The sequence below is a fragment of the Gouania willdenowi genome, unplaced genomic scaffold (assembly GCF_900634775.1).
Source record: "Gouania willdenowi unplaced genomic scaffold, fGouWil2.1 scaffold_404_arrow_ctg1, whole genome shotgun sequence".
NCBI lineage: Eukaryota > Metazoa > Chordata > Actinopteri > Blenniiformes > Gobiesocidae > Gouania > Gouania willdenowi.
In genome coordinates, this window is record NW_021145166.1 from 21,954 (window position 1) to 31,973 (window position 10,020).

At 42.2% G+C, this 10,020-nt stretch overlaps 1 long non-coding RNA gene across 2 annotated transcripts; it reads left to right on the forward strand.

Moving 5' to 3' along the window:
* The first annotated feature begins 580 nt into the window (after positions 1-580).
* Positions 581-2,643, forward strand: LOC114460138 (uncharacterized). Of its 2 annotated transcripts, XR_003673550.1 has the most exons (5): positions 581-673; positions 960-1,061; positions 1,425-1,781; positions 2,021-2,263; positions 2,544-2,643. It is a non-coding gene; the product is annotated as an uncharacterized LOC114460138 (long non-coding RNA). The 2 variants fall into 2 exon arrangements; XR_003673549.1 differs by having other exon boundaries at positions 584-1,061.
* Positions 2,644-10,020: the final 7,377 nt, after the last annotated feature.

Consider the following 10,020-nt stretch of genomic DNA (forward strand, 5'->3'; position numbering starts at 1 on the left):
TGTCCTTGAGCCCACGGGCTCCTGTCCTGATCAGAGATTGAACAAGACTTCTTCTTGGTTCAGTTAATATTTATTCAAGATTACAAAATAACAAATACAAAAAGTTTATAAATTGACTTAAGGTCCTAATCAAATAATATAACTAAAAAGTAAAAAAGCTTAAAGGTAGGGTTGGTAACTATCTCCAGATACACTTTTCAAGTTTTTGGTAGAAATGTTCATTATGTCCGGACAGATGTGAAGATCTTATGTATTCTGAAAAAGGAACGAAGAAAATCTGTCAACTGTAGTGTCTGTAAATCTTAAATAACTGCGACCAATGGGATTTTCATGGTTCATTTTTTTCTCTCCTGGTCTTCCTGCTCGTTCACGGCCCCGTGCGTGCACGAACGTACATTGCAAAGCGCGTCACCGTTGTTAGAGGAAGCCCGGAAGTAGACAACAGAATGGCGGAGAAAGTACCTATTCCACGTTTACTGGTAACGTCTTGCCCTGCTAAGAAGGGCAAAAAAAGAAAGACGTTTTTAGAAAAAGCTGCAAAAAAGAGGTCTTTGGATTTAGCGAGAGGAAAGACAAGAATCTGCATCGGAACATCTTTTGAACGATGGCGACAATTGAAGGAGGACAAGGGCCTGAAAACTGATGCTATGGTTGCTGAATTACTTTTGGACAGGTAAGGTTGTTTTGTTGCCTGGGTGATTGTGTTATCTTTTAAAATAGTGGAAGCAATTCAAGCTATTTGTCATATTAGCCAGATGTTAACGTTAGCGATACATGTCGCAAAGTATTTCTGTTGTTGGATTAGCCCGATGCTACTGTTGATTCTCTGTTAGTGCGAGCTAGTTTAGCAGCTACAGTGTGTACAGTATACATGTGTGTGTGTTTGAGCGTGTGTGTTGTGTTTGCTTTCAGCAGGGCGGTCAACAGCTGTAATGTAGGATATTTGTGATTCTTTTTAGCTATAACTGTGCTCCGTCGACTTCAACGCCGTGGAAGGACTCACTTGTGAGACTACCTAACCCCGCTGTGTCAACTGTTGCTCCCGAGTCACTGTCTGAGAGGTGCGTGTAACTTTAGGCTGATATGAACATGTGTTGTATTACCATGCTATCAAACATTCTTCCTAACTCGTCGTTTGTTCTACGTGCATCACGCTATTACTAAATGTATATGCTGATAGTGTGTGGGGGGTAGGGGGTGGGGGGAGGGGGGTTGGGGGAGATCTGTACGTAAGGCAAGGGGGGGAGGGGGGATCTTATGTTGTACTCTGTGTCATCCAGATGAGAGAGCCCTTGATTGTCTTCCAGGCTGTCCTTTGAACTCATTTTATTTCCTGCAGGCATTCTGCTGCATTAAAAAATAATGCATTTCAAATCAAGTTTAACATATGCTGATTACTTTCTGTAATTCTGTCATTTTCACAGAGATGATAATTTCTCCGTTGCTGGAGTCTAGGAGTTAGACATTAGTGGTCCCGAAGAGACAGCTCTTCAGCAATTGGATTCAAGGTATGGTAATTATAATTATAATTTTTTTCCATTTATTTATATTATGTGTCTTGAATTTTATATTACAAAAAAGTAAAGCAAATGTATATGGTTTAAATGTGTTCTCAGGTCAACTGCAGAGCTGGAGTCCTTTCATAATGACATACTCATGTATGCAAGCAAGCGCTTCAGCTTCTCCCCACCAGTTTACGCAGCTCGAGCAATGCTGGCTGGCCTGGACTACAACTACCACATCCACAGACTACCAAAGAAGAACAATGATGGCTCCATTCAGTAAGTCGTATTAGAGTTACACTCATATTTGAATAAAAACACTCAAAGGCCATAAGTGGAGACAGATCTAATAAATAAATGCACCAAAGTTGTTTACATTTTTGAGGTGTGGTTATGTAATGACAAAATACATGGTCAAGGTGAAAGTTGTTAATAACATAATTGAAAACTCATCCTATTGTTCATGGTTAGGTTATTTAGATGTATTCCTAAGATTGTTATACTTTCTGTTTTTCCAGATATTGCAGGTTGTTTAATAAAAAATCCAAGAAGTGGAGCCTCTACACAGTAAAAGAAGACAAAGACTGGCTACATCCCAGACCTCCAGAGTGCAATCCTTAGGAAAAGGTTGTCTGCTGTGGGAAGGTTGCCACGGACCATAACAAGGAGGCCTGACGATCCCCGTCAATATGGGGTTCTGTCAGGTGTCCCTGCTCCAGCCACCCAGGACCTGTTGCAGATGCAACTGAGCAGAGGGCGAGGTGAGTTGACTTATTTTGTAAGTTGATTATAAAGTACTAATATGCTTATGTGCAAAAGCTAATTAAAAATCTACTTCACATAATATTATAATATTTATACCAGGTCTACTTGTACATATTTTACAGCTCTAATAAACTAAAGAATTTGTATAAACATAGCTGATGAACAACTGAAACTGTAATGACTTTTTGTTATCGAGTGAAATACAATAGAAATGGTGTGGTTTGTCTATCAAATGCAGTAACTGTCAGATATGTAATTCTGATGTTCTTTCTAAAGGTGAACCACTGCCGAAACAATAAGTTCCCACAGTGGACGACGCTGCCACATACAGAGCCTCACCTGCCGACCAACACTTCATGTGTATTGCCTTTGTTAATTCCATTGTTTTGCAGGATGAAAGTTGTATGAAGTGTATGTGACGTTTCTTTTTTATAATAAAAATTGTACAAGTGTACACATTTGTTATCATTACTAGTAAGGAGATTCAAAATGTTATAGCTTGATTGTAGATGCTTTTTGTTCAAGCAAATGCCAAAATACGATATAAAAATGTGTAAATACAGCTACTTCTTCTGTAATGATAATAGATAAAACAAAAAAAACAACACCTTGCTTAGTGCAGGGCACATTTATTTACACATTTATTTAAACTTGTCATAATGGAAACATTATTGCACTCTTCCAGGGATGTAACCCGTATAATGTCCCAGTAGATCTGGAAAGCAATCTCTGATTCTCCACACAACGCAACTAGGAATAACAACTCTATTGCCTCGTCCCAGTGCCCCATATTGCCACATAACATATTGACGGTAGGCTGCATGGCGTAATTGTTTGCTGCTCTCCCCTCGGTTGGGCAGATCATCCAAGCCCCGGACATCATTCCAAATTCGGCTGGCAAGTCGCAGGTGGCCCTCCTGTAGTATGTAGGCTGCCATGTGAGGCAATATGGAAATACAAGCTTCTGGCTGTTGCCCACAGCACTTGCATTCTACGTCTGTGGGCATATCCCTGCAGTTGTTGCACACACACCAGCTCAGCTGATTTGACACTTGAGTGCCAGGTGCTGGTGCATTTGCTGATGTGATGTGTAGCAGGTCAAACATCATGCTTGGTTCACGTGACAAGCAGCGCTGCAGCAGTTGACGACATTCCTCTGAGTTTAGTGTTTGAATTCTGGCCTGTAAAGCATAACATTTTCAAGATATTTAGGAATGTTTCATTGAATATAGCTTTACTGTTCTCTAAGAGGAATCTAGTGTCCACACTAAGTAGCGTGCCAGTTTATTACATGTGATGTTGATTGCAGAACCTATATTTGCTATACCTGCTCATCTGCAATTCGTAGACCCTGCAGAATCTGAGCACGACTTGCATTATCTTGATCGAGGATTATTGTTCCCCGTCCTCTGGTTCCCCGTCCTCTGCCTCTGAGACGTTGGCCTCTATTTGTGGCAATCCTCCTTTGACTTTGGCCACGTCTCCTCTGACTCCACGATGTACTTGACTCCGGACTGTAATCAGGCTCAGAGGCATAAAACCTCTCACCTTCTGAACTCTAAAAGAGAAATAAGAAATTATATCAAACATTTAGGCTTTTCGTCAATGATGATAACTGAACAAAAAAATGTATCTGTAATTGCTGTAGACATGACATTATTTTTCCCAGCTCTATTACATCTATTGAATTAAAAAAAAAAACAATATTAGATTAGATATGCTTTATTTTATTTCGGGCAGGGAAATTACAATTCCAGTTGTATTATAGAAAGAAAAAAAAAGCAGCACTCGGGTGAAATAATATATAAATACAGAATATTAAATATAAAAAAGAAACCAGAATGTACAGAAATAAATAATAATAAAAAAGGTTTCTACAGACTACAGCTATACTCCTCTCTCTGTCTGTTATATTATCCCTGACTGGTAATTAGGCAAAAAGTGGCACTAAAAAGAAACAATAAGAAATGAAAACAACACTAAAAATAATAATTATAGACACGCAGAAAAGTAAGATGTTGTAAGGGAAACTGAATAACAAGGTGAAAATGAATAAGGTGCCAAATAAATGAAAATAATGATTATAATAAAATAAATTAGGTAAAAGATGTATTACTTATGTTCTAGGACAGTGGCAGACCAGCTGATCGATACTCTGAGTAGTGGTAAAGAAAAACTCATTATAATAAACCTTTGTTTTCAGGAGGACTACAACTTGGGGACGAATGTCGCCCTCCTTCTAAACGCTTTACTACCGGGTAACCTAATGCTAACATGCTAGCTTGGCCGCCACCGTTGTTAGTAAATTAGTCACTTTTTTAACATATAAAATGATAAAGTATATCTTACCACTGAATGCGACATCATACGCTTGGCTGAGGTCTGCTTCTGCGTGCGCGTTCATGTGAGTGAGGGGGGGTGGCTTCAGAGGAAGCACAGGGGGGAGGGGGAGTCGGAAGGCGGAGCTGTCGGAGCATGCTACATCAAAATCAAGCTAGGTTTAGAAAGTTACCGACCCTACCTTTAAGTTTTAACTCGACACAAACTTCCTCTTCTTCCCTCACAACTGGGATTCTGATGAGGAAACAGCTTATTGTCACTGGTTTGTAGACTTTTTGTAGCCAAACATAGGTTTTAACCTCCATCCAAAGAGTCAGGCTGTTAGCAGAGGGAGGCGTACACCTAGTGGCCACAGAGGAGACTGCACACACCACAGCAGCCTGGAACCAGCATCAAAAGCAGGAGTTCTCAACCTTGGGGCAAGGACCCTGTTTTTTGCTCATACGTTCCCTTTTTCTGCAACTAAACCAAACTTGCTATATTTTAACATGCTTTCATCCCTTTTTCTTGCCATATTTTTACTATATTACTCCCATTTCTGACACTTCCAATCTTATTTCAATGCCTTTTCTGCACACGTGTTTCCACTTTTGCACTTATAAACCCTTTCCACCACTTTTCCACCTAATGTCACAAATGTTGACCCATTATTGTCACTTTTAACCTATATTCATCATATTCCATGCTCAATTTTTTTTTTGTCAATTTAACCACATTCACCATTTGTCATTCCCATTATTAGCCAGTTTCAACTAATTGTTCCAATATTGACAGTTTTAACCATTTTTAGCACTTTATGTCAGTTTTTGCCCGCTCTAGTTTGCTACTTTAAACCCATTTCTGTGGGGTCGTGGCCTGAAACGGTTGAAAACCACTGATCTAAAGAACAAGTCACCAACCTTTGTGAAACATGGAGCTACTTTAAAACTAGTGAATAATCCAAAGGGCTACCAGTGAGATAAACACTTCTTAAACACCAAAACTTCACGGTTTCTCTTTAATTAAAGGGTAAGATAATAAGGAAGAGTCGTAGTGACTTAAAAAGTACATTTTAAAGTTTGAACATTCAACACTTTATTCTTCTTAATTCATGCAAATGCTTTATTTTCACCACATTTTTTTTTGTAAATTCTTTATTTTTCTGTATTTTTGTTTAAACAATTACACAAAGTTTACAAAGGGTGGCATACAACACACTTTGACAGATACAATAATAAAGTGTATAGATGCCTGTGATCTTTACAAGTGCTTTTTTCTTGAAAGAAAATTTAAAGAGAAATAAAAAAAAACAAACAAAAAAAAACAGTTAAATTCAATTAAAATTAAGTAAACCTGGATAAACAGAGAATACTTCTTCGACGTTCAATCACCCTCTTTTACATGTAGGTTTCAAAAGTAATATGACAAAAAACAAAAGAAAAAGAAAAGTGTACATAGTTTTATATATCAGAATCAGAATCAGAAATGTTTTATTTGCCATGTACAGTTTTAAGGACAGTACAAGGAATTTGACTTGGTGGTTGGTGCACAAAACAAGCAACAAAAAAAAATAAAAGAAATAAAAACAAAACAACAAAGAACAACCCAGCAACAATAATAATAATAATAATAATGATAAATATAAAGGATGAGGGATAAATAAAGGATAGATAGAGAATGAAGGATAAATAGGATAAATATATATATATATATATATACAGTGCAGCAGATATCAAGCTGGTGGAGGTGGTGATCGGGTGGGGGGGGGGGGGGGGGGGGTTCAGTGGGTGACTTGGGGTGTGTTCATGTGGATGGTGGCAGAGGGAAAGAAGCTGTTTTTGTGTCTGGAGGTTCTGGTCCTGATGAACCGAAATCTCCTACCAGAAGGGAGAGATTGAAACAGTTTATGACCGGGGTGGGAGGGGTCGGCCACAATCTTTCCTGCACGCCTCAAAATCCTGGAGGCGTACAGGTCCTGGAGGGAGGGCAGATTGCAGCCGATGACCTTCTCTGCAGAGTGGATGATACGCTGCAGTCTGGCCTTGTCCTTGGCCGTAGCTGCAGCGTACCAAATGGTGATGGAGGAGCAGAGGATGGACTGGATGATGGAGCTGTAGAAGTTCACCATCATCTTTGTTGGCAGACTGAACTTCTTCAGCTGCCGCAGAAAGTACATCCTCTGCTGAGCTTTTTTGATAAGGGAGCTGATGTTCAGCTCCCACTTGAGGTCCTGAGTGATGATGGTCCCCAGGAAGCAGAAGTACTCTACAGAGCTCACTGTAGAGTCTCCCAGGGTGAGGGGGGTGAGGGGGGCTGGGTTCTTCCTGAAGTCTGCTATCATCTCCACTGTCTTTAAAGCATTGAGCTCCAGGTTGTTCTGGCTGCACCAGGACACCAGCCGGTCTGTCTCCCACCTGTAGTCAGACTCGTCTCCATCAGCGATGAGACCGATGATGGTCGTGTCGTCTGCAAACTTCAGGAGTTTGACCGACTGGTGAGAGGAGGTGCAGCTGTTGGTGTACAGGGAGAAGAGCAGAGGAGAAAGAACACAGCCCTGAGGAGATCCAGTGCTGATGGTCCGGGGAGCAGAGATGGTTTTTCCCAGCTTCACGTGCTGCTTCCTGTCAGACAGGAAGTCTGTGATCCACCTGCAGGTGGAGTCTGGCACGTTCAGCTGGGAAAGCTTGTCCTGAAGGAGAGCTGGGATTATTGTATTAAAAGCAGAGCTGAAGTCCACAAACAGGATCCTGGCGTAGGAGCCTGGGGAGTCCAGGTGCTGGAGGATGAAGTGGAGAGCCAGGTTTACAGCATCGTCTACGGACCTGTTGGATCTATAGGCAAACTGCAGGGGGTCCAGGTGGGGGTCGGTGATGTCCTTGATGTGGGAGAGCATGAGGCGTTCAAAGGACTTCATGACCACAGATGTCAGAGCGATGGGTCTGTAGTCATTAAGTCCTGTGATCCTCAGCTTTTTAGGGACAGGAACGATGGTGGAGGCCTTAAAACAGGCTGGTACGGTGCATGTCTCCAGTGAGGTGTTAAAAATGTCTGTGAACACTGGAGACAGCTGATCAGCACAGTGCTTTAAGGTAGAGGGAGAGACAGAGTCCGGTCCACAAGCCTTACGGGGGTTTTGTCTCCTGAAAAGTCTATTCACATCTCTCTCGTTGATGGAGAAAGGTGTCTCTGTAGGAGGGGGGGAGGAGGGGGGGAAGATAGGGGAGAGAGCCTCTGTAGGCAGCTGGGGTGAAACTGTAGCTTTGATGTGGGGGGTGAAGGTGTTGGAGTGAGGCTGGTCAGAGGTGTGAGGGGGGTTGGAGTCAGGTCTGTCCCATTGTCTGTCAAATCTACAATAGAAGTTATTCAGACTGTTGGCCAGGCAGAGGTCGTTAGCAGCAGCAGGGGCTCTGGGCTTGTAGTTTGTAATTTGCCTGAGCCCTCTCCAGACAGAAGCCGAGTCATTTGCAGAGAACTGATGTTGTAACTTCTCTGAGTACAAACGTTTGGCTCTTCTCACCTCCTTTTCAAACGTGTACTTCGACTCTCTGTACCTGGCTCTGTCTCCACTCCTGAAAGCGACCTCTTTGTCTGCCCTCAGCCCTCTGAGCTTAGCTGTGAACCAGGGTTTGTCATTGTTATAACTCACCCTGGTCTTTGATGGAATGCAGCTGTCCTCACAGAAGCTGATGTAGGACGTCACAGCGTCTGTAAACTCATCCAGAGAACTGTTCACAGACCTGAAAACATCCCAGTCAGTCCAGTCCAAACACTCCTGGAGTTTCTCCACTGCTTCACTGGACCATTGTTTAGATTCCTTCACCACAGGTTTACAGAGCTTCAGCCTCTGTCTGTATGAAGGAATCAGATGGACCATCAAATGGTCCGATTGGCCCAGTGCAGCACGGGAAACGGCGTGATAAGCACTGCTTAGTGTGGTGTAACAGTGATCCAGTGTCTTCTCCTCTCTGGTCGGACATTTAATTAATTGTCTATATTTGGGGAGCTGGTGTGAGAGGTCCCCTTTATTAAAGTCACCAAGCACAATGATAAAATAGTCCGGGTAGGTCCGCTCCATGTACAGGATCTGGTCGGCGAGTGTGCGCTGTGCCTCGCGCACATCAGCTGATGGTGGGATGTACACGCCAACCAGGATGAATGAAGCGAACTCACGGGGAGAATAGAAGGGTTTGCTGTTGATAATAAAGGATTCCAGGTGAGGAGAGCAGTGCTGGAGGATCACTGTCACGTCGTTACACCAGTTACTGTTCACATAAAAGCAGATTCCTCCACCTTTCTTCTTCCCGGTGAGCTCCGCGTCTCGGTCCGCTCTGTGAAGTTGGAAGCCGGCCAACTGCAGCGCAGAGTCCGGTACCGCTCCACACAGCCACGTTTCCGTGAAGCACAGAACAGAAGATGAGGAGAAGTCTCTGTTTCTACCCAACAGCAGCTGGAGTTCGTCCACTTTGTTACACAGTGAGCGCACGTTAGAGAGGAATATCCCCGGTAACGGTGTGCGCCGGCCGCGCTGGCGGAGGCGCACAAGCGCACCAGCTCTTTTTCCTCTCCTCCGGCGCTTCACTGCGTGAGCAAAGGTGAGCGCACCTTTGAGTAAAATGTCCAGTAAATCCACAGAGGAAGCGATGAAAGTGGGAAATAAATCTCTCGGGGTTGTTGCCCTGACATTCAAGAGCTCTTCTCTTGAATAAGAGAAGCCAGTTGCGGATTTTACAACAAAAACAAGACAAAAAAGTGCGGACCAACACACCACAGCAGCCATCCGCGGCGCCATCTTATGACAACATTTATACCCACATACAACACTTAAAAATACAATGTACCACAGTTATACTCAACACAATTACAAATTAAACTTAGATGGACTTACAAAAACTCCTTAGATAACCTGAGCATCTTATTTTTATTACATTTCATAGAAAAAAATCATCATGTTCCTATTTTACTAACCACTAACACATTTTAACTGATCATAAAAAATGTAACACGTTTGTACAATGAATCATTTTGTAAAATATTTTTTAAATCCATTTTTATTTCATCACAATCCAAACACCAAATGTGAAACTTCTTTAATAAAATGTTTCCTCCCACTGTTGAGAAACATACATGTTAGGTTGGATGGAGTGCGTAACCAACCTGGAGAAGTGAATGGTTGCAGAGAACCATTGAATCTATTGTTGGTGAGACTTCTTCATGACACTGATCATTCACTTTGATTGACAGGACAGATGATCAGAGGTGCTGAGTTTTTACCACCATAGTTTAAACTGGGACAAAAGAATGGGTGTAGTTTATGAGTGAAGCAGCAGTGAGTGAAGGAGTAGATCAGAGCTGCTGCATCTACATCATAAAAGGAGACCACACCCTCCTCATAGTCCACAAACACACCCACCTTCTCAGGAACACGCTTCAGATG